Source organism: Protopterus annectens, chromosome 2.part0 (genome assembly GCF_019279795.1).
Source record: "Protopterus annectens isolate FY-2018-M chromosome 2.part0, PAN1.0, whole genome shotgun sequence".
Classification (NCBI taxonomy): domain Eukaryota; kingdom Metazoa; phylum Chordata; order Ceratodontiformes; family Protopteridae; genus Protopterus; species Protopterus annectens.
In genome coordinates this window covers 1,917,955,780-1,917,982,161 of record NC_056728.1, presented here as the reverse complement: position 1 = coordinate 1,917,982,161, position 26,382 = coordinate 1,917,955,780, and positions in this window count along the sequence as shown.

Genomic DNA, 26,382 nt, shown 5'->3' with positions numbered 1-26,382 from the left:
TAATCTGCATTATTTAAACAAGACCTGGGAATAAGGAACATGTATCATAGTAGAGAAGACTACTTGGATTCACCAACTTCAGATACTGCTGTTTAACTGCTTCAATTGCATTACTTTTGTTAAACTTTACTAGAAATCCTGTCAAGGTATGTGATGTTATTTACAAGTAGAAGTTAGGCAGTTATGATTTTATTATTCTTTCCTAAAAAAAACTGAGTGATGTTTGCTCTTTTTTCATGTTGATATAGAAGCTATAGAAGTTGATATTGGAAGGATCCTCATCTAACATTACATGCCTTTATAGCAACATTTCTCTGCTGATGTGAAAACATGTAAGAAATGGTTTACTATCAAATGACTGAAAATCAAAAGACTGAATCCCAAAAAGACTGAAAATTCAAGACATTGAATGATGGAATTTGTCCGTTCTCCACTGTTGTGCGATCTTGGAGTCGGTATATATATTTAGCAGGGGGTGTGGGGGGCACAGCCCCCCCACATGAGGGCAGCAGGGGGGGCTTGCCCCTTGCATTAAAAATGATTTCAATATTTTGAATTTTCAGTCTTTTGGGGATTCAGTCTTTTGATTTTCAGTCATTTGATAGTAAACCTAATTTGGTACACTTAATTCATTGCTAATGCTGGTATGTACTCTGAAGTAACACATTTCTTCATTCTTATTCAGGTCTGTCATTGCTGGGGAGAGGAGGGATTTACACTTATATATTAGATGTGTGTAATCATATAGATCAGTTATGTGCATGTTTTTAATGATGCCTACATAAATGGTTATTTGATTTCTGGCCACTCCCTGCTGATTTTTCTAATACATATTTTATTTTTTATTTTTTTACTCCCATACAGTGATATGGCACCAAAAAAAAATCTGGGCCAAGTAAACTGGATACTCAGATGCTGAGAATGAGGTTATAGTGCAGACCCTCTGCCGACATGGCTCATACCTATTACTGAAAGTTGTAGCTGACAAGCTGCTCCATGACTGTATTTGGTGACAGGTGATCAATGATGTGAATGCTGTGGGTGGCCTTGGTCATGACTAATGTGACCTCAGTCATCCGGGCTAGTGGCATAATTATCAAATCCAAAAAAGAGTCAGTGCTATAGCATGGGAACAGAGACCTCCAGATGGTGGTCCTGCTATGAAAACATTACTCATTGAGAGAGTGGAGTTTCTGTCCACTGTAAGGGATCCAGGAAGCTCATCAGGGTTTGCCAGCGTCGCACTGGATGTGGGTGCAGAAGTAGAAGACAATCAATGATAGTCTACTGCTGATGCTCCAAGTATGCCATTCATATATATAAACACATATATATATATATATATATATATATATATATAGAGAGAGAGAGAAAGAGAGTAAATAGAGATATATTTAATAAAATCTTATTTAGAGTTACAACTAGGATTGTCATTCACATGTCATCTTCTGTTTAATCTTATCATCTCTCCATCTGTCTCCATTTTGTCTGTCTTTCTAGGCACAGATGATACTGAGGTTCTATGACCATCTGCAAATGGTATGTGCATATCTTTTTTAGTTGTATTTATTGCCATAATTTATCTTGAAATCTACCTTAATTATATTTTTAATGGCACTTGCATCCAGTATTGCTTAATTCAGGGTTATATAGCATATGCCTGATTAGTTTTTATTTTTCTTTTTGTTGTGTTTTATTGCTACAATCACTGGTGAGCACTCCACCAGCACTGTGGAGCTCCTACTGCCAAATATCAGAATATTGGTAGCCTCTGATGATGGCAGTGATAAAAGGCACAGTCTATGGTCAATGAGGGTCAGTCTGACCCTGAGGTTGTAGCTCCCACATTCCTGCCCAGTGTTTGAACACAATCAGTATGCCTATGCGTACCCATCTCATGGAGCCATCTGAGATAGGACAGATTGAGGGTGGCACAGTTGATCAGGGTAGTGTGGTTAATCCAGTTGCACAGCTGGCAGACTTTCCCCCTAGCCATCATGACGGTGAAGTACCACACAGGGTTGTTGGCAGAGGTGCTCAGAGAAGGCATGCTTTCCACCCTCCCCCTGATGTTGTGTCAGTAGGTGTCACACAACATATGTGTTGGGCCGTCATGGAGACACATGTAAGTTCCACCAGGGCCTTGGAAGAGATAGTCAGAGTACTGCATGTTGTGCATTCTGATGTCCAAGACTGACTGAACCATGAGTGTGAGTCCTTGGATTGGATGAATGAAACACTGGCTCATGCAATGTCTGTAATAGAATGTCTTCTGAAGGAGGGTCAGCATCCACATGGCCAAAGAGTTGCTAAATTGTCAAATGCTAGCTGATGTTCATAGGTTCATAGGTGTGTACTAGGCTAATGGCCCTGCAGCCTTTACAAGCCTAGCCCATAGGATTACCATGTCATCGTGCCACCTGACATTAGTTCCCAGTGCCTCTGTTCAGTAGAACCACTGGAGTGATCCCCGGGGTGTATTTTCTATTTCCCATCCACTTATCAAGATTTCTCTTGAAAGGCGCCAGTGAGGTGCTCTATTTGACATGTATGGGAAGTCTATTCCATAGCATGGGCAGTCTCTGGGTTATGAACCTGTCTCTCCAGCACGTTCTGTTGATTGTGGTAATGAGGTCGAGGTCTTTGGAGTGTGTGGTGTGGAGGGATTGGGATTTCTTTAGATGTAGCATTTCTAACAGAGCTGGGTCAGACATGGCTTTGTAAGTCAAGCAGAGATCACCTCTAAGTAGGCGATATGAGATAGAGAATAGTTGCAGTTTTCTGAGTCTGTCCATATCCACGTGTGTGTGTGTCTGTGTGAGTCTGTTCTTGCCAGATCCCACTCCCGGAGTGGCACTACTTCCACTGCTCTGCCAGTGATCAATGGTGTCCATACCCAGATGTGGTAAACCACATGGTCATGGTCATGGTTGTAGTTGTGATGAGAGCTTGTCCAGCAGACGTCAGTCACATTCAAGTGGCCCTTTGACTTCTAGCCAGTGTCATGGATCTAGCAGTGCATCTCCTGAAAGAGGTAGTTCTCATGGCTGTGGGCAGCAACAGTGAACCTAATCCTCTACCATATACGGTTCACACCTGTCCAGGATGCCAGGGAATAGTGCTAGCACAAGTGCTTTGAATGTATTCTTGCAGATCCATACACGGTACAACTCATCTTAGTCATAGCACTTCACACACACATGTATATAAATCATTAATAAATGAAAGATTTACATCTGCTGGTACTGACCCTGGTAAAGCATACTTGCTGTCGACCTTTTTTCACACACACACATGCACACACGCACACACACATGCACGCACGTGCACGGACACACACACACACACACACACACACACACACACACACACACACACACACACACACACACACACACACACACTTCTTTGGTGTCAGCCTTGCCCTGTTGTAACCCCACTCTTCCAGACCCTGTGCAAGTAATGATGACTGTGCTCTGGCCTTTGCACATTTTGTGTGACTTAAGGTTGTCTGTCTGATGCACAGAGTGGATAACTAATGTTCGTTTAGTCAGATGCTTGCTTTAATCAAAAATATTGTACTGATTTGCACTTTTTTTCTGCTCAAGTTCAAATGATCGTTATGCAGGTTGTAATCATTGTATTTGCAGTAGTATTCTAACGAATGCATTTCTACTAGTTAGTAATTAGTGCTTGCTCAGCACCTTGTACAAATGATGCTAAGATTGCCCTGATTGCTGTTGTGATGTCTAAGCTAGGCAATTATTATGTGTGATGCACAGCACTGGACAGGCCAAGCATATGTGTTTACTCACTACATATTTCTTAAATTACTCAGTCGACGGCATATTCTCTAATTTGTGTTTTGCATATTAATGTTATATTTTCTGTTTCTTAGGGATGCATAAGTATGCTTCTCCTGTATCTATGCAGATGACTGTGAAATTTGAATTAACACTGTGCACATTGTTTTGACTTCGGCCTGCTTTAGCTTGATGTACAGGCTGTGTATCATGTGCTGTGAAAAGTCGTTTTTATACACATTTTAACAGATTGCCATTTATGCTGCATATATTAGTTATGAATTACTGCTGACATTCCTGTACAATTGAACCATGTTTTATCTTACTGACATGCAATACTTGCATGTGAGGGTAATCATTTTTACCTCTTCTTCATAGGTTCATAGGTTCATAGATTGGTACTAGGCTTTCAGCCCTAGGGCCTATACAAGCCTAGCCATAACAATTCCCTTGCTATTTCTTCCCACACTATTTACTTCCCTGGACCCCTGTCTAACAGGGCGACTGACGTGATCCCCGGGGTGAATTTCCTTTCTCCCATCCAATCATCAAGGTTCCTTTTGAAAAGGACCAAAGAGGCACTCTGCTTGACATGTATGGGCAATCTATTCCAGAGTCTGGGGAGTCTCTGGGTCAGGAACCTCTCCCTCCAGCATGTTTTGTTTATTGTGATGACAAGGTTTAGATCCCTGGAGCGTGTGGCTCTGAGGGATTGGGATTTCTTTAAGTGTAGCATGTCCAACAGTTCTGGGTTTGACATGGCCTTGTATGTTAAGCAAAGATCGCCTCTGAGTAGACGATATGCGACAGAGTATAGCTGCAGTTTTTTAAGGCGGTCAGCGTAGGGCATCTGCTTTAGGCCTGTGATTCTTTTAGTGAGGTATTTCTGTGGCCAGAAATACCTCTTTACAGGTTCATTACTTACCTTGGTTAATGTTCCTGCTACAAGTTGTCTGTTCTGGGGTTGGCTATGTCTGATGTTCACAGAACACAACCATTACATGAGTAATTAAAAGCTGATAATTTTGCATGCATCACTGTTACTGTTTGTATGTGCTTAGCTTCTTACATTTTCACTTAGGTACTGATAGTATGTGTGCTATTCTTTGTTCTTAGCCAGGGCCATAGCATATTGTGCATGCCTCCATCTGCAAGGACCATCCACAGCTGCTGATTCTTCATCAGACTCCTCATCTGTGACTGCTGACCCTGCTGGCCATGCCTGTGGTGCTGAGAAATGCAGTCCTTGGCCTTGTTGTCCCTGTTGCAACTGTTTGCTAACAATTATATTGTGTAACATAGTCCAGACTGTCACTAGTTTTGCCGAGGTGGCTAAGTCATACTGTAGGGCAACTCCAGATGTATCTAGATATCAGAACCATGACTTAAGCAAGCCAAATGCATGGTCTATCAAATTTTTAGTTTGAGCATGTGCATTGTTGTAACCCTGCTTGGGGGGATTGTTTGTGTTTTTCATGGGTGTTATGAGGCAAGGTTCCAGTGCATGACCTACATCCTCCACTAGATGTCCTTAAGTAGAGTCATCCCTAGAAAACCTTATATGATGATCACAGGTGTGCCATATGTGAGAGATGTGAAAACCTCCAGGGCTACCAACAAACACATTATAAATGATCCCTTAGGCATTACAGGTCACCTGACAGTTGATAGAGTGATATCCTTTTCTAGTGATATACCTCCTTTCTTGTTCAGCAGGTGGGGCTTTTATTTTAATGTGTGCACAGTCTACAGCCCCTAGTACCTCAGATAAATGTGCTATTTCATAGAAATGTTGCATAGTGGTAACTCTCTCCTTTGGGCTACATGGGAACCATTGATGCTCTCTTACATGTTACAGCATTGCATTGAAAAACTGGTGTAATACTCTTGAGACTGAGGCCTGTGACACCCCTAATACTTTACTTGTGGATCTCTAAAAAGTGCCTGTAGCTAATATATGTAATGCTGCACATACTTTGGTTTCCACTGGGACGGGTTCTCCATGATTTCTCCAAGACTTCAGGTGGGGGGTGGCAGATATTTCCTATAAGGTATCCCTGTCCACCCTGTAGCTCTTTAGTATTTCAGTACCATGAAGTCCATGATAGATCAAACATGGTCTGAACACTCTTCTTCTAGGCTAAAGTTTGGCAGTAGCAGCACCTTGTATTAAAGTCTGTTTCACATACAGCTTAATGATAGTGGCAGCAACATCTAATGCTTTTTTTCTAAGTGTGTTCATGGCTGTATTTCAAAGAGTATTAGAACTGAGGCAAAAAGGGAGTGCAGCATGTATGCATGGGTTTTGTATTTTCCTGAATCACTCTATCATGTTGAATTACTTCACATGTAATTCACCTGCTTATGCCTTCACTGGTATATTCTGCTGCTTAGTGTTGCTTGGCAGCCAGGTGCAATGTACAGAGAGGTTTAACAAATGCAAATTAGCATGATCACTGCTGCTTGTTGCATACACAGAGTTAGCACAAAGCGTAGGTGTTCTTGAATTGTTGCCTTCAGCTACCAATTTCTCAGACTAGAGTTCTGTTTTTTAGCTGTTCACATTACCTTTGCCATTTTGGAATCCCTAAGTTTGGAAAATTTCCTTGAAACTAGATGGGGTGAAAGCTGTTAAACTGCAGACAGTGAAAAGACTTGTGAAGAGTTTGAAGTAACCTGTTTATTATGGATACAGAAAAAATATTGCAAGTGCTGTTTGTTCTAGATTACTCAAACAAGAAGTACTTGTGGAGTTATTTTTATCATCTGCTTGTTTGGATAGCTAAAAAGACTGAACTTTTATAAGAATGTCTTGCCCTGAACCACTATGTCTTACAGCTTGTTAAGTTTATTGAGGACTGTGGAAAGGCTAGTAAGAAATTCTGATTCTTCTGTGTGTATTATTCCTCATATTTTTGCCAGAAGATGAACTTTTCATTTTCCTGTTGTAAATAAACCTGGTTTTATACCTGGAGAACTGGTTAAGACTGATTTTTGAACTATGAACTACATCCTACTATATAGAGAAATATGATCTGGTTGCTGATCATAATTTACTTATTAGGTGTTCAAGACATGGATGGCAAGAAATACACCTTGAGAGTGCAGATCAAGAGGTGAATCTTGACATCCACATTGGAAACACATAAATTCAAGTTACAATTGTCGATCTGATTACAATTCTTTGTACTGCACAGAGATTTGTCTGTGCCATGTACTAATAGCCACAGAAAAATGAAATAAAAAATGGGAAGTGTTGTGTTGGCTTTTGAAAGCCAGTAATGTAGTTTAGGAATATCTTTATGTATTCCCTGTGCAAAGGAAGCAGTTGGTTCCTAAATACATTTTACTGAGAGTAATGTACACAACAGACAGAAACAGAGTTGAAATAACCCCATTTCTTATTTTGCTGGTGTTATTTATGCTCACTTCGCTCGGGCTTACTCCGCTCCTCTACCCTACCTCCAATCCCACCCACTCTTACTTTCCTTAAACTTATTAAACTAAACAACACCTTTCTCACACATTATCCTATAACTTGCAGCTACCTCATCCAACACACCCACAATTATTTTTTTCTATCACTTTCTCCCCTTCCACCTCACTAACCATTATTTCATCCCTCACATAACACTGTCTCCCCTACCACATCACTTTATCCGTACATTTCTCTAGACTAAATTGCACACACCAACCCACCCATATTTTTTCTCCTATTTCCCTACTATTTCACCATGTCAGTTATCACCACTCTTGTGAGCAACTGTCCCCTACTCATTACCCTCTACCTAGCCTCCTGCTTCACTACCTTCATCACATCAAACATAGCACAATACCCCTCTCCTACACTCCCCACTATTATATACCATACAAAACCAAATATCCATTTTCACATTTGTTCTAACCTCTACACTAACTCTAACATATTACTCTTCCACTATAAATATGTCCATACCCCAACCCTTCTTCAAATCCACATTGATTTCATCGACTAATATCCAAGCTCAAATTCTCTCTTCTTCTACACTTACTAACAGAAATCAAACTCCAAGCTAACATACATACATCCTAAACCAGGACCCATGCAGCTGCTCCCACCCCACCCAATAACACCCACAACACCTGCTAATACTACCCTCCACATTCCTCCCTAAAAAAATCCAAATCAGACTTGCTCATAACTAATTTTAACCTCAGAAGTATCATAAAAAAAACTAGGGAAATTCATGCAGCCCTAACTACCTACACTCCTGATATAGTAATTATTACTGAGACATGACTAAAACCATACATTAAAGATGAGGAAATACTTACCAGTGATTATAATGTTATTAGGCAAGATAGTCTGAACAAGCATGGTGGAGGCTTTGCCATCATGTATAAAAATTTCCTCAAAATTTAAAAATTAATCTGTACTCCCCCAGATCTATCAGAAGCAGAAATTGTAACCACCCAATTTGAAGTAAATCCACACAAAACCATCATAATTATTGCCTCCTATCTACCACCAGGAAAAAAAATCTACCTACCATTGAAAGTCTCCTATCCTGGGCATCCTCTACTTTCAACCAAGAAACTATAGTGCTAGACGATTTCAACTTGGACTGGCTATTCTGCTCATCTGACAGCCCCTCCAATTTTATCTATTCAGTTTCACCCAAACTATAAACTTCCCCACTAGAATCCTTAAACACAATAAGAAAGAATCTATTCTAGACTGGATACTAACCAATAAGCCCAACTTTGCCCACCAGGCTGTGTGCCTCTCCGATTCTCTCAGTGATCACTCCCCTACCTTTCTACTAAGGAAACACACTCACTCCCCCTGTAATGTCATTTTCAAATACATATGCAACAAAATACATTTTCCCCATACCATCTTAAATTCCCTACTTCAAAACTGCAACTGGTGACCTCTAAAATCATTCCACCTAGACTAAGCTGTACAATATTTTAATGATACCTTCCTCAACATCCTTAATAACCTCACTCCAACAAGAAAAATATGCTCCAAAGCCAAAAACCTACCTTGGATAACCAAAGATACTAAATCTCTCATTAAACAAAGGGACTGAGCCTGGACTGCTTATCAAACCTGCAAAACCTCAGAAAACCTCACCTCTTACAAACAACTAAGAAACCTAACTAAGAAACAAATATTATCTGACAAAAAATTCTTATTTTCTGGCCAAAAACACATAAGTAACCCACAAAAATTTTGGCAAAACATTAACTGCCTCCTCAACCCTGGCAAAACCTCTACCCCTGCATCATCTACAACAAATAGCATTGAATGCTTAGCATCCCAATTTAACTCTCATTTCATCACAACTATCACCTCACTTTTAAACAACAACAAATCTAACCAACCCCTTACAGTGCCACCTCCACTAACTCTAAACCCAACTACTTCTCTTTTAAACCCATACAAACCTCTTATATCAAAAAATTCCTATCAAAACTAAAGCCTACCTGTCTAGCAGCTGACCAACTCGCTAATGACTTCTTAAAAACTGCTGCAAGCTCCATCGCCTATTCCATATCTATCCTAATCAGTTGATCTATCACAGAACAAAATGTCTACATACTATGGAAAATATCCCATATCATCCTCCTCCACAAGGGAAGCCCATCTAAAGATCTTTCTAATTATTGGCCCATTGCCATTCTCTCATTCCTAGCCAAAATCTTAGAGAAATGTGTCCATAAGCAGCTCCTAGACCACCTCACTACAAATAACCTCTTATCTAGTTCACAGCACAGCTTCCATCCAAAACACAGTACCTTCACGGCCCTCATAAGTTTCACCAACTACATCAACCTCCTCAAAAACAATGGACAACTAGTCTGTACTATATTACTTGATATGTCCAAAGCTTTTGATATGGTATCCCGCCAACAACTACTCAACACTCTAGCCTCCTTCAACCTCAGCTATACAGCTCTCAACTGGTTCTTTAGCTACCCTACTAATCAACAACAGGCAACTAAATGAGATAATAAACTCTCCAAACTCCTCCCAGTCTCTGTTGGGGTTCCTCAGGGTTCCATCCTTGGCCCTCTCCTTTTTATTATATTCACAAATAACCTAAACAATGCCAGTAAATCTGCTTCTATCATTCAATATGCTGAAGACGCTGCTCTTATTTGCTCTTATCCTGACGACGCTACTCTTATTTGCTCTGCTCCCACACCACAAGAATTCCAAGATAAACTGCAAAAGTAATTTCTAGATACTGAAAATTACCTAAATGAACTTCAACTCATCCTAAACCCAAACAAAACAAAATTAATGATCTTCTCCAACAGGAAATCCAAAGCAAAACCACCTCCTCTCTCCATCTACTCCACTAATGGCACTATGATAGAACCAGTTAACTAAACAAAACTACTTGGTGCCACAATAGACAACATAACATTCAATAAACACGTATGACTCATAATTAAGTAAGTTCACATCAAACTTGGTGCACTATATAGGTCCAAACCTTACCTTACTCAAAATGCTAGACTAGCCACAGCCATATCCTACCTCCTATCTACTCTTCTACTGTTCTCAACTTCTTGCTAACCTGCGCATGTCTGATTTATGTCTACTTGATTCCTACTATAACAAAATAGAAAAAATTGCTGCTAATATACCCAACAGGACCCATCATTGCCTTGCTTTTCAAAAACTACACTGGCTTGAATTTCCCAATCTGTTATCGCTCAATCAGCTCACCACTGCCCATTCCATTAGCTACAAACCTGAAAACTGCCCTGCACTCCCCAACCTAGTGCAACTAAATACCAACCCCAGGACCCTTAGATCATCTGATAATCTTATACTTAAGGTAACTATGTCCCATAATTACTTTGGTGACTCTCTCCTCCTTCAAAGTAGCCAAACAATGGAAGCAATTACCCCAGAATATTCTAAAAAACACAGATATAGCTTCAAAAAACTCCTAAAGAAATACTTTACTCAACAATGGCTATGCTCCGGTAATACTCATGGCTAGTATCTCATGCCATTAAATGTTTCTTTCCTGCTTACTTCTACCAAATGAAAATAACACAATGGTTTATTTAAGTTATATATCTAATGAGTTTCATATTACTGTCTGTAGTAAGGCTTATGAAATGCAATGTTTTTATGTTTTACACTCCCTTTTTGTAAATTGCAATTGTTGGCAACTGTCAAACCTTTTTTGTATATTGTTTGTAAATCTTTTAAAAAAAAATTTTTTGTAATCTTTTTTGTACTATTGTTATGGAGATTTTCTCCTTGGATCGCCACTGAAAATGGGCCACTTGCTCAACCGGACTCTATCTGGCTAAACAATGTAAAATAAAATAAATAAATAAATATGAGATAAATAACACCTTGGTTCAGCACTACTATAGCACCAAATGTGATGTTAACAGCTTAGAGGGTACTTAACAGTTATTAAACACCCTTATAAGCACTGTTAAGGTCGGGTCTTGGACAAAAGTAGCACTGAACCAGAATGTCATTTAACTGATATTTGACTCCAATAATGGTGCTTCATGCACTACAAAAATATTATCTACACATACTGTCAAAGGAAAAACAACTTCAAAAAGATCAACACACGGCAGGTTCAGGTTAAGGCACTTTAATCTTGCAGCAAGGAGACAAAAATGTGCTAATACAGAGTTTGTCTAACTAGAATCAGGAAGTGAAGCTATTCTTATACATTCATTACAAGACATTGCCTACTAAGCTGACATAATAAATCACAAGTTCTTTCAATATTATTTCATAGCAGCTGTTTGTCCATGATTTTCTGCTGGCACATCAAGTTTACAAAAAAAACTTCCTAAGAAAAACAACGTGGCCTTGATGACCACCGGTCAGATACAACTTCTCACTATGCAATGTTGCCATTCAAGGTACTATGGCTAATTCGAGCACAAAGCAAGTACAGATTATAGTTCATTTCTTCAAGCAGTCTTTGTTCATCTGTATCTGTCTTTTCTGCAGCTGTGCATGTTCTCATAACATGAACAGAGCTGATTGTTCAAGTTCAGTAACATTATAGAAAACAGTATTGTTCTATTCATTATTTTCCTGACCTAGCAGATAATCACCTGCTTCTCAGTAAATTTCCAAAAAGCATAAACATGAATTTTGCTGTGCTAGCAAATACTAAGTCAGAGAGCATCTTGCAATTTCAGAAAGCATACTGCAGTTTGAAAAGCATCTTGTAATTTCATACAGAATTAAGCTGAACATAAAATATAATGAAATGTGTTAACCCTTTTAGCTTCTAATAAGCACTAAACATATACATTAATACATATTTTTCTAACATTTCCCCCCTGTTAATACTTTTTATTTTATTTTCAAAAGTGTAAACAGTTTGCTTCTTCTCCTAACCTCTTTTTATTCAGAATTTGCAGTTAAGAGAGTCATTCAGTTTAAACTTATGAAAGTGTTTCATTTTTCAACAGTTCTTCAATTTCAGTACTTTGATACAAAGTCTCAGAAACTGACATGTCTATAAAATCTTTGATTAATCTTTTCAAGCAGGAAATACCACAACAAACACACACTCCTAATAGGAGTAATCCCACACAAATGGCAATCAGGATGTTCATTAGGATGCGACCCCACCCCCCAAACAAATTCTGGAAAAAATCCATCAGTGGGTTTGGGCCTAGTTTGGTCATGGCTGACACTTGTTGAATCACCTCAAGATGGTCGTTTATCTCATGCTGGTTGTCAGGAATATGCGAACAGCACTTCTCTTTTATTAAAGCGCATGTACCACCTTTCACCGCTAGGGTGAAGTCCAGAGCCATGCGGTTTTGAAGCACCACAGTTCTCATAGCGTTCAGTTCATCAGTTACTAATTTGAGAGCAGAAAAAGTTGCATTGCTCATTACTTCGAGAAGTTTGGACAGTTTTCTCAGCTAGCAAATCGATTTCACTGCACCATATGCAGGGGCTATACCTGCCCACGATATAATAGTGTCACTCAAATCCATGTGTGTCAGTTTATCTTTGTTTTTTATGGAGTTATGGGTTCTCCAGCCTGCTTCGTTTCATCCCATTGGATTCTCAGGTCTCTTGATTGGATTTCCAGGTTTCTTGGTGACCTCTCTGACATTTTGAATTCTTCCCTGAGGCAAAACTGCAGTGTGTCGTATGGCCGGAACCAGGTAACCCAAAAAACAACTGCCGGACCAATTCTCAGGTAACCATTTGTATGCCTTTTTCCCACACACAAAATAACAATTCTCTACTTTAGTATTAATATATACTTGCCCTGCTTGAAACATTTTCTTATCAATGATAGATAATTGTTTAAAAAGAACAGGATTACGTTGTACTTCATCAACCATTTTGTGCATTAATTCAAAATATGAGTCATAGTTTGTATCACAAATATAACCTGCATTATTAGCTTTGATATAACATTTGTAAGGAACAGTCGCATTACAATTGCTCCAACCCACCTGAACAGTATAATTTTTGTAAAAACATACAATTCCCTTTTGTGTAACAGGCAGGTACAATGCTATTTTGTCTTGTGATTTCACAGTTGTAGTATCAAAAATCTAATTTTCCCAGGTCTCATTGACCCCTAGGGGGACAGCAGTCATTAACAATCCCCCGTATGCTGTTGGTATAGCTGTGCAAATCCAGCAATTCGAAACATTAAAAGTTTCAGCATACACATATTTAATTGCTTGGGAAGTGTTAAAGTTTGGATGCCAGTCTATGAGTAATGCATCTCGTTTATTCCGTTCAGCTCATGTGGCTGGAAAAAGGAAAGGCCACAGCAAAAAAATTAATGTTATCAGTATGGTTAATAGAATGATCATGCAATACTTCTGAGGTTGTTCTGTATTTCTATTTGCTCCGTATCTGGTCATTTTGTTCTTGTGTAACAGTAACAAGTTTTTTGTCCAGTTCAAAGTGTGTCAGATGAATCCAGGATGCTCGTTCTGTGCTCTTGACTGCAGTGGGTGTTGACAGTAGCACTTGGTACAGCCCTTCCCACTTCGGTGAGGTCCAATTCTTCCTCTTGATGACTTTCGCCCAGACCCACATGCCTGGGACTACTGCTGCTTCCAATGGTCTGGTTTGCTCTTTATCTGATACAGAATTTAACTGCAAAAGTTGTTTATTACTTAAAAGTCGTCTCATATATTCTGCAAGTGAACTGTCGGCCTCTTGGTCTGCAGGCATGAGAGGTTTCCATTAAGGTATATAGTATGCCCTCACAAATAATTTTTCAAAAGGAGTTAACCCCTTTGCATTCGGAACAGTTCTCATGCTCAACAATGCCAGAGGCAGGCAGTGCACCCAGTTCTTTTGTGTCTCACTAATTAATTTCCAAAGTTTGTTTTTCAAAACCCCATTATGCCTCTCTACTAGTCCTGTGGATTGTGGGTGGTATGCACAATGGTTCTTTAAGGAAATTCCAAAATATCGGCTCAACTGTTGTATAGTTTGATTTACAAAGTGTGTGCCATTGTCACTGTAGATCTTTTCCGGTATGCCAAATCTAGGAATAATTTGTTTAACAAGGACTTTTGCAACAGTAGCTGCATCTGGATTTTTGGTTGGAAAAGCATCCACCCATTTGGAAAACATATCTATAATGACAAGACAATACTTCTTATTTTCGCATTTGTTCAGTTCTATGAAATCCATACAGATAGTATAGAACAGGTACGGTGGTGTTGGGAAACTCCCTCTCTTAGGCTTCAATGCCCCTTGTGCATGATGCTTGTTACAAACATGGCATGCTGCACAAAAGTTTTTTGTGTAGTTTGTAAATCCATATGCTGTGAACACTCGGTTCACTAACTGTACCATCCCCCCTGTTGAGACATGGCACTGCCCATGGCTCAACAAAGCTGCATATCTAAACAAATTAGACGGCAAAATCGGTTTTCCTTCTTTTGAGATGTACAGTCCATTCTCAAGAATTGCTCCTCGTTTTATCCATTTCTGTTTTTCTATTTTCATAGTAAGTGTCTGCATTGTTTTCAATATTTCTAAATCTAAAATCTCAGAGGGTTGTAATTCCTCACTCAAAAGAAATACTTTTGAAGCTGAAGATGCCTGCTTTGCAGCTGAATCAGCTCTCGTTTTACCTTTTGAAATCCTATCCTGTTGCTTGGTATGAGCTACACATTTACAAATAGCTACTTTCTGAGGTAATTGAATAGATTCTAACAAATCTAAAATAAACTGCGCATGATTAATCGGTTTACCAGTAGATGTTATCATTCATCTATTCTTCCACTGTTGCGCAAAAACATGTACAGTAGAAAAAGCGTACTGGCTGTCATTAAAAATGTTTACACATTTACCCTTTGCCAAGGTACATACCCTTGTCAAGGCAATCAATTCTGCTGCTTGTGCAGATAAGTTGTGTGGTAAAGACTTTGCTTCTAAAATCTCAGTATCAGAAACTACTGCATACCCCACTAGGATCTATCCTGTAGGACCCCTTCTGCATGAGCCGTCCACGTAATATGTCACCTCGGCATCATCCAAGGGAACATCCATTAGATCTTTTCTAGTCAGTGTATTTTTCTCAATCTCCTGCAGGCAGCTGTGTGGTGTGCCATCTGCAGGGGTCGGGAGCAAGGTAGACAGATTTAAAGTTGTACATCGTTTAATTGTCATATGAGGTTGGCTCAAGAGTATAGTCATACAGGAAAGATGTCTAGCAGGAGAAAGATATGCTACTTTTTCTTGCAGTAAAATAATCGTGACTGCATGAGGCACTCTCAATGTGAGAGGGTGGAACAACACTACTGAGGCCGAAGCCTGTACTGCCATTGCAGCTGCGACTACTGCTTGTACACAGTGGGGCAGGGATCGCACCACTGGGTCCAGCTGTGATGAATAGTAAGCTATGGGGTGTTGCTTGTCCCCATGTTGCTGTGTTAACACTGATGTCATATAACCTTGTTTACAATCTGCAGTTTGGAAAAAACGTTTATGATAGTTTGGTAATCCTAAAACTAATGAGGATGCTATCAATTGTTTCAGTTTGCAGAAAGCTGATTCTGCTTCTGGTGTCCATTGTAATAAATCTTGTGCTGCCACAGGCTTTTTGTATATTAAGTTGGTTAGTGGAGCAGATTCCAAGGCATAGTTTGGAATCCAACTCCGACAGAAATTAGTCGTACCCAGGAATGACATCATTTCCTTCTTGGTAGTTGGTTTGGGTGCTTGTAAAATTGCTATTTTCCTATCTTCATCTAATGTTCTGCCTTCCTTGGATATTACATATTCCAGGTATTTAACCTGCTTTCTCCAAAGCTCCAACTTGTTTTTGTTTACTTTATGTCCTTGAGTGGCTAGAAATTGTAGTAATGCTATGGTATCTTCTCTGCATTCTTGCTGGGTGGGGGCTGCCAGCAGGATGTCGTCTACATAAAGTAAAATCTGACTGCCTCTTGGTGGGCTAAATCCCGCCAAGTTGCTTGCCATCTCTTGTGCAAATATTGTTGGGCTTTCACAATACCCCTGTGGTAGTCGCGTGTATGTATACCTTTTCCCCTGAAATGTGAATGCAAAACAATGTTGGCTGTCAGGGTGTATCGGTATCGAAAAGAAAGCATTGCTAATATCTACCACAGAAAAATACTTCTGTTGAGGCTTCAAATCGGTGTGTGGATCTGGCACCGTAGGTGCTCTAGGTATAACTGCATCATTTACAGCTTGTAAATCTTGGACTATACGCCATTCTCCGTTTGCTATCCTGACAGGAAATAAGAGTGTGTTACATGGTGAATCGGGAGATTCTACCAGTACTCCTTCCTTAAGTAAAGCTGCTATTATAGGTTTGATTCCTACTTCTGCATCTTTTCTTAAGGGATACTGTCTCTTTTGTGGTCTAAAAGCTGATTTTGGCGTGATAGTAACTGGTCCTGCTGTATGAATTAGTTCTACATCTGACTTCCCTGTTGACCAGAGAGTTTCTGGTATGCTCCGTAAGGCATTTTCTTCCTCTTCTAGTAAGAGTGCTTATCAGCTGTCCTTGCTAGACTGCAAGTGTACAGCTGGCGTGTCTGTGTTATCCAATTTAACTTCTGCTTCTGTACTCTCTGTTCTGACAATTCTAGCTCTGACGGTTTTTCCCACTTTGTGACTTTCTCTCCTAGGTCTGCCCATTTCACATTCTTGTCCTTAGTTAAACTAACATGTGGTAATCGATTAGATTTATAGAGTGCAAAGAATTCCTGGGGCAATAAACAGCTAACTACACTGTTCCCTTCTGTGTCCCAGTACAGATTATGTAATACTAATCTGTTTGCATGGTTTTTGAACAGTTCTTGCTCATATTCCTTATCAGGTCCTGGTGTGCTACAATAATACAGAGTACAGTGCAACAAATGCTCTTTATCAGTGTCAAGGGAGGGGGACTTACTGATGGCTACATTCATCAGTTTTCTGGTTACTGCCCCTGGACCAATCGTGACCAGGTCCTGGCTGTACCAATAAAATGTTTCGCCCTCCGGTTGCACCACAAAAGTATCCATTTGTCGTTGTGCTTCCATACCCTGCATAGTCGGAACTACTGCTATGCCAAATATCTGCATAAGATCTCTGCCCAAAAGGTTTACTGGGCATTTTGCAGAAACAACAATTTTGCTTTTCTGGGTCATCCCTGAAACAGGGTCAGTTATTTCTATGTTATGGGAGAGTGGCTCCCGATACAGCTGTCCATTAGCTGCTTTCAACTAATATGTAATCAAATGATTCTGAATTTTCTGGTAGTTTGGAAGGATGTATCAGGGTCCGTGAAGCCCCTGAGTCACACAGGAATTTAACTTCCCTCCCCTCTACCAGAAGTGTAACTTCCGATTTCGTGTCTGCTAAATAGAGCTCTAGGCTCAATAATGCTAAGTCTAAAATTTCACTTTCTTCACCATCTGCGATTTCTTGCACTTGCTCTATTTCTTCTATCACATCCTCTACTCCCTCTATCACATTTGCATTTGTCTTTTCTCGGTTACTCCCTTCTAGTGATTCTTGACTATCATATAGTCAGTCCTCACCCTCCTTATCTTCCATGGCTACCTTCTTGTTTTGCTTGCAATCCCTTGCTAAATGTCCCTTTTTTTCACACTTAAAACATTCACCCCTTTTCTTTCTCTTTTCAAACTCCTCTGATCGTTTATCAGATTGTTTGTTTCCCTGGGCATTTTTCTTGTGCTTTTTTCTGGACTGTACTACATAAACTTCTGCTCCATCTTCTACAGAAAATACTTGGGCTTTCTTTTTCTTTTTACTGTTAAAATGTCTTTCAGCATGTCTAGCATATTCAAGTAGTGACTGTAATCTACTTCTACGATGGTCTACCATGTGCTTTGTAATAAAGCTGCTTATAGGCAAAATACTGCCTTTCAAAAATGCATTCTTTAGCTGCTGCTCATATGGGGAATCATGTGTTTGGTCTTCAGGTACCTGCATTCCACAATGGTTATTAAAACACTCTAATAATGTAGCATAATATCTGTCAACAGTTTCACCTTCCTGTTGGATGCATTGATTAATGCAAGTCCAGTCTGCCCTTGGCTTCCACTTCTCAGAGATTCGGTCTGTTAGACCTGTCACTCTGTTATCCAGTTCTGCGTTGCTATGTGGGAGTGGCTTGTGTTCTGCGTCATGGGGATTCCAGTTGCCACTGATCATGTGCCAATCTGGACCTACGATTTGTCTAACTACTTTTTCTACTTCTTCTCCATTTAAATGATAACTTAACCTCATGCCCTGTAAGTCTTCTAAGAATTTTCTAAAATTAACTTTTGGATGGGGAATTCCCTCTGTGGCTTTCCAGATGTTTTCCGGTGTCCACGATCTATATACTAGGAGAGTCGGGTCCTTCCCTGCCTGAGGATTTGGTAGTTCTATGAGTGGACATATCTCTTCTTCACTCATAGCTCGGGAATTTTTGTTTATTTGATATAACTCAGTATCCCCTCTTAAGTTACATGTTAGAGACCTAGTCTCGATGGGATCTCTGACATACAGTCTTGGCTTCGCAGAGACAGCCGGGTATAGCGCAGGTGGACCAGCTTGTCCACTCGCTTCATATTCTGGTGCGGGAAGTGGAGGGGGCAGAGGGCCTGATGCTATTACCAAATTATTGTCTTCTTTATCTAAAAACATAGCTTTTGATTTATTACTTTTTTGTTCCCTACGGTTTGCTTCCTCAATCCACCTGTGTGCCTGAGGAATGCCTAATTGATGTTGCTTTTTTACCTGACCTTTTGCATCGGTTTTAATCTGTTTGACAAGATTAATAAGCGAGGATTTTTCTAATTTGCCATCAAATTCATATTTATTAACCCATTTTGTATAGTACCTAACATTGTCGGCATGCTGTATTTGCATATATTTTGCATCTTCAGTTAACGGTGGATCATGGGAACTTTTTGTGCACTTATTACCCATATTGTTCTGACTGTTAAAAATGTTACGTAACCCTTCTTATTTTCACGTGGTACCACAATTTTTCTTTTTCACAGTTTATCTAGAATAACTGTCTTACCTATTCTGTTTCCCTGATCTATGACAAGACTGCAATCTTTCTGTCCCTGACTTGTATTAAACAAATCTCCTGACAGATGATTCAAATCAAGTCCCTGATCTAAAACAGAAAAAAGGTAAATCTCACCTTACCTGAGCCTCCGTGCTTGATCACCAGGTTCGATGGAAAACCATTAACTCGTCCTCCAGTCGCAGATCAGAAAAGTGTCTGGCCTCTTTTGAATGACAATTCAGTCGGAGGTCTTTCAGAGCAGAAGAACCGATGTGGTCTCTTCCCCGTACGGTTTCATGCCACCTGGCCCATCTGACCTGAGGCGAAGTGAGAGTTTCCGGTCCGAAGGACCAATCTGTCAAAGGAAAAACAACTTCAAAAACATCAACACACGGCAGGTTCAGGTTAAGGTACTTTAATCTTGTGGCAAGGAGACAAAAACATGCTAATACAGAGTTTGTCTAACTAGAATCAGGAAGTGAAGCTATTCTTATACATTTCTTACAAGACATTGCCTACTAAGCTGATGTAATAAATCACAAGTTCTTTCAATATTATTTCATAGCAGCTGTTTGTCCATGATTTTCTGCTGGCACATCAAGTTTACAAAAAAAACTTCCTAAGAAAAACAACGTGGCCTTGATGACCACCAGTCAGATACAACTTCTCACTATGCAATGTTGCCATTCAAGGTACTATGGCTAATTCGAGCACAAAGCAAGTACAGATTATAGTTCATTTCTTCAAGCAGTCTTTTTTCATCTGTATCTGTCTTTTCTGCAGCTGCGCATGTTCTCATAACACGAACAGAGCTGATTGTTCAAGTTCAGTAACATTATAGAAAACAGTATTGTTCTATTCATTATTTTCCTAACCTAGCAGATAATCACCTGCTTCTCAGTAAATTTCCAAAAGGCATAAACATGAATTTTGCTGTGCTAGCAAATACTAGGTCAGAGAGCATCTTGCAATTTCAGAATGCATACTGCAGTTTGAAAAGCATCTTGTAATTTCATACAGAATTAAGCTGTACATAAAATAGAATGAAATGTGTTAACCCTTTTAGCTTCTAATAAGCACTAAACATATACATTAATACATATTTTTCTAACATTTCCCCCTTGTTAATACTTTTTATTCTATTTTCAAAAGAGTAAACAGTTTGCTTCTTCTCCTAACCTCTTTCTGTTCAGAATTTGCAGTTAAGAGAGTCATTCAGTTTAAACTTATGAAAGTGTTTCATTTTTCAACATTTCTTTAATTTCAGTACTTTGATACAAAGTCTCAGAAACTGACATGTCTATAAAATCTTTGATTAATCTTTTCATGCAGGGAATACCACAACAAACACACACTCCTAATAGGAGTAATCCCACACAAATGGCAATCAGGATGTTCATTAGGATGCTACCCCACCCCCCAAGCAAATTCTGGAAAAAATCCGTCAGTGGGTTTGGGCCTGGTTTGGTCATGGCTGACACTTGCTGAATCACCTCAAGATGGTCGTTTATCTCATGCTGGTTGTCAAGAATATACGAACAGCACTCCTCTTTTATTAAAGCGCACGTGCCACCTTTCGCCGCTAGGGTGAAGTCGAGAGCCATGCGGTTTTGAAGCACCACAGTTCTCATAGCATTCAGTTCATCAGTTACTAATTCGAGAGCAGAAAAAGTTGCATTGCTCATTACTTCGAGAAGTTAGGACAGATTTCTCAGCTCCCAAATCGATTTCACTGCACCATATGTAGGGCTATACCTGCCCACGATATAATAGTGTCACTCAAATCCATGTGTGTCAGTTTATCTTTGTTTTTTATGGAGTTATGGGTTCTCCAGCCTGCTTCGATTCATCCCATTGGATTCTCAGGTCTCTTGATTGGATTTCCAGGTTTCTTGGTGACCTCTCTGACATTTTGAATTCTTCCCTGAGGCAAAACTGTAGTGTGTCATATGGCCAGAACCAGGTAACCCAAAAAACAACTGCCAGACCAATTCTCAGGTAACCATTTGTATGCCTTTTTCCACACACAAAATAGCAATTCTCTACTTTAGTATTAATATATACTTGCCCTGCATGAAACATTTTCTTATCAATGATAGATAATTGTTTAAAAAGAACAGGATTACGTTGTACTTCATCAACCATTTTGTGCATTAATTCAAAATATGAGTCATAGTTTGTATCACAAATATAACCTGCATTATTAGCTTTGATATAACATTTGTAAGGAACAGTCACATTACAATTGCTCCAACCTACCTGAACAGTATCATTTTTGTAAAAGCATACAATTCCCTTTTGTGTAACAGGCAGGTACAATGCTACTTTGTCTTGTGATTTCACAGTTGTAGTATCAAAAATCAAATTTTCCCAGGTCTCATTGACCCCAAGGGGGACAGCAGTCATTAACAATCCCCCGTATGCTGTTGGTATAGCTGTGCAAATCCAGCAATTCGAAGCATTAAAAGTTTCAGCATACACATATTTAATTGCTTGGTAAGTGTTAAAGTTTGGATGCCAGTCTATGAGTAATGCATCTCATTTATTCAGTTCAGCTCGTGTGGCTGGAAAAAGGAAAGGCCACAGCAAAAAGATTAATGTTATCAGTATGGTTAACAGAATGATCATGCAATACTTCTGAGGTTGTTCTGTATTTCTATTTGCTCCATATCTGGTCATTTTGTTCTTGTGTAACAGTAAAAAGTTTTTTGTCCAGTTCAAAGTTTTTAACCAATTTACAGTGTGTCAGATGAATCCAGGATGCTCGTTCTGCAATCTTGACTGCAGTGGGTGTTGACAGTAGCACTTCATATGGCCCTTCCCACTTCGGTGAGGTCCAATTCTTCCTCTTGATGACTTTCACCCAGACCCACGTGCCTGGGACTACTGCTGCTTCCGATGGTCTGGTTTGTTCTTTATCTGAAACAGAATTTAACTGCAAAAGTTGTTTATTACTTAAAAGTCATCTCATATATTCTGTAAGTGAACTGTCGGCCTCCTGGTCTGGAGGCATGAGAGGTTTCCATTGAGGTATATAGTATGCCCTCCCAAATAATTTTTCAAAAGGAGTTAACCCCTTTGCATTCGGAACAGTTCTCATACTCAACAATGCCAGAGGCAGGCAGTGCATCCAGTTCTTTTGTGTCTCACTAATTAATTTCCTAAGTTTGTTTTTCAAAACCCCATTATGCCTCTCTATTAGTCTTGCGGATTGTGGGTGGTATGCACAATGGTTCTTTAAGGAAATTCTGAAATATCGGCTCAACTGTTGTATAGTTTGATTTACAAAGTGTGTGCCATTGTCACTGTAGATCTTTTCCGGTATGCCAAATCTAGGAATAATTTCATTAACAAGGACTTTTGCAACAGTAGCTGCATCTGGATTTTTGGTCGGAAAAGCTTCCACCCATTTGGAAAACATATCTATAATGACAGGACAATACTTCTTAATTTTGCATTTGTTCAGTTCTATGAAATCCATACAGATAGTATGGAATGGGTACGGTGGTGTTGGGAAACTCCCTTGCTTAGGCTTCTATGCCCCTTGTGCATGATGCTTGTTACAAACATGACATGCTGCACAAAAAAAATTTTGTGTAGTTTGTAAATCCATATGCTGTGAACACTCGGTTCACTAACTGTACCATCCCCCCTGTTGAGATATGGCACTGCCCATGGCTCAACATAGCTGCATATCTAAACAAATTAGACGGCAAAATCGGTTTTCCTTCTTTGGAGATGTACAGCCCTTTCTCAAGAACTGCTCCTCGTTTTATCAATTTCTGTTTTTCTATTTTCGTAGTAAGTGTCTGCATTGTTTTCAACATTTCTAAATCTAAAATCTCAGAGGGTTGTAATTCCTCACTCAAAAGAAATACTTTTGAAGCTGAAGCTGCCTGCTTTGCAGCTGTATCAGCTCTCGCATTACCTTTTGAAATTCTATCCTGTTGCTTGGTATGAGCTACACATTTACAAATAGCTACTTTCTGAGGTAACTGAATAGATTCTAACAAATCTAAAATAAACTGTGCATGATTAATCGGTTTACCAGTAGATGTTATCATTCCTCTATTCTTCCACTGTTGCGCAAAAACATGTACAGTAGAAAAAGCGTACTGGCTGTCAGTAAAAATGTTTACACATTTACCCTTTGCCAAGGTACATGCCCTTGTCAAGGCAATCAGTTCTGCTGCTTGTGCAGATAAGTTGTGTGGTAAAGACTTTGCTTCTAAAATCTCAGTATCAGAAACTACTGCATACCCCACTAGGTACTGTCCTGTAGGACCCCTTCTGCATGAGCCGTCCACATAATATGTCACCTCGGCATCATCCAAGGGAACATCCGTTAGATCTTTTCTAGGCAGTGTCTTTTGCTCAATCTCCTGCAGGCAGCTGTGTGGTGTGCCATCCGCAGAGGTGGGGAGCAAGGTAGATGGATTTAAAGTTGTACATCGTTCAATTGTCATATGAGGTTGGCTCAAGAGTATAGTCATACAGGAAAGATGTCTATCAGAAGAAAGATATGCTACTTTTTCTTGCAGTAAAATAATCACGACTGCATGAGGCACTCTCAATGTGAGAGGGTGGAACAACACTACTGAGGCCAAAGCCTGTGCTGCCATTGCAGCTGCGACTACTGCTTGCACACAGTGGGGCAGGGATTGTGCCACTGGGTCCAGCTGTGATGAATAGTAAGCTATGGGACGTTGCTTGTCCCCATGTTGCTGTGTTAACACTGATGTCATATAACCTTGCTTACAATCTACAGTTTGGAAAAAACGTTTATGATAGTTTGGTAATCCTAAAACTAATGAGGATGCTATCAATTGTTTCAGTTTGCAGAAAGCAGCTGATTCTGCTTCTGGTGTCCATTGTAATAAATCTTGTGCTGCCATAGGCTTTTTGTATATTAAGTTGGTTAGTGGAGCAGATTCCAAGGCATAGTTTGGAATCCAACTCCGACAGAAATTAGTCGTACCCAGGAAGAACATCATTTCCTTCTTGGTAGTCGGTTTGGGTGCTTGTAAAATTGCTATTTTCCTATCTTCATCTAATGTTCTGCCTTCCTTGGATATTACATATCCCAGGTATTTAACCTGCTTTCTCCAAAGCTGCAACTTGTTTTTGTTTACTTTATGTCCTTGAGTGGCTAGAAATTGTAGTAATGCTATGGTGTCTTCTCTGCATTCTTGCTGGGTGGGGGCTGCCAGCAGGATGTCGTCTACATAAAGTAAAATCTGACTGCCTCTTGGTGGGCTAAATCCAGCCAAGTTGCTTGCCATTTCTTGTGCGAATATTTTTGGGCTTTCACAATACCCCTGTGGTAGTCGCGTGTATGTATACCTTTTCCCCTGAAATGTGAATGCAAACCAATGTTGGCTGTCAGGGTGTATCGGTATCGAAAAGAACACATTGCTAATATCTACCACAGAAAAATACTTCTGTTGAGGCTTCAAATCATTCAATAGGGTGTGTGGATCTGGCACCGTAGGTGCTCTAGGTATTACTGCGTCATTTACAGCTTGTAAATCTTGGACCATGCGCCATTCTCCGTTTGATTTCCTGTCAGGAAATAAGGTTGTGTTACATGGTGAATCGGGAGATTCTACCAGTACTCCTTCCTTAAGTAAAGCTGTTATTATAGATTTGATTCCTACTTCTGCATCTTTTCTTAAGGGATACTGTCTCTTTTGTGGTCTAAAAGCTGATTTTGGTGTGATAGTAACTGGTCCTGCTGTACGAGTTAGTCCTACGTCTGACTTTCCTGTTGACCAGAGAGTTTCTGGTATGCTCCGTAAATCATTTTCTTCCTCTTCTAGTAAAAGTGCTTATCAGCTGTCCTCGCTAGACTGCAAGTGTACAACTGGTGTGTCTGTGTTATCCAATTTAACTTCTGCTTCTGTACTCCCTGTTCTGAAAATTCTAGCTCTGTTTTTCCCACTTTGTGACTTTTTCTCCCAGGTCTGCCCATTTCACATTTTTGTCCTTAGTTAAACTAACATGTGGTAATTGATTAGATTTATAGAGTGCAAAGAATTCCTGGGGCAATGAACAGCTAACTACACTGTTCCCTTCTGTGTCCCAGTACAGATTACGTAATACTAATCTGTTTGCATGGTTTTTGAACAGTTCTTGCTCATATTCCTTATCAGGTCCTGGTGTGCTACAATAATACAGAGTACCGTGCAACAAATGCTTTTTATCAGTGTCAAGGGAGGGGGACTTACTGATGGCTACGTTCATCAGTTCTCCGGTTACTGCCCCTGGACCAGTCGTGACCAGGTCCTGGCTGTACCAATAAAATGTTTTGCCCTCCGGTCGCACCACAAAAGTATCCATTTGTCGCTGTGCTTCCATACCCTGCATAGTCGGAACTACTGCTATGCCAAATATCTGCATAAGATCTCTGCCCAAAAGGTTTACTGGGCATTTTGCAGAAATAACAATTTTGCTTTTCTGGGTCATCCCTGAAACAGGGTCAGTTATTGCTATGTTATGGGAGAGTGGCTCCTGATACAGCTGTCCATTAGCTGCTTTCACTAATATGTAATCAAATGATTCTGAATTTTCTGGTAGTTTGCAAGGATGTATCAGGGTCCGTGAAGCCCCTGAGTCACACAGGAATTTAACTTCCCTCCCCTCTACCAGAGGTGTAACTTCCGGTTTCGTGTCTGCTAAATAGCGCTCTAGGCTCAATAATGCTAAGTCTAAAATTTCACTTTCTTACCATCTGCGATTTCTTGCACGTGCTCTATTTCTTCTATCACATCATCTACTCCCTCTATCACATTTGCATTTGTCTTTTCTCGGTTATTCCCTTCTAGTGATTCTTGACTATCATATAGTCAGTCTTCACCCTCCTTATCTTCCAGGGCTACCTTCTTGTTTTGCTTGCAATCCCTTGCTAAATGTCCCTTTTTTCCGCACTTAAAACATTCACCCCTTTTCTTTCTCTCTTCAAACTCCTCTGATCGTTTATCAGATTGTTTGTTTCCCTGGGCATTTATCTTGCCCTTTTTTTCGGACTGTACTACATAAACTTCTGCTCCATC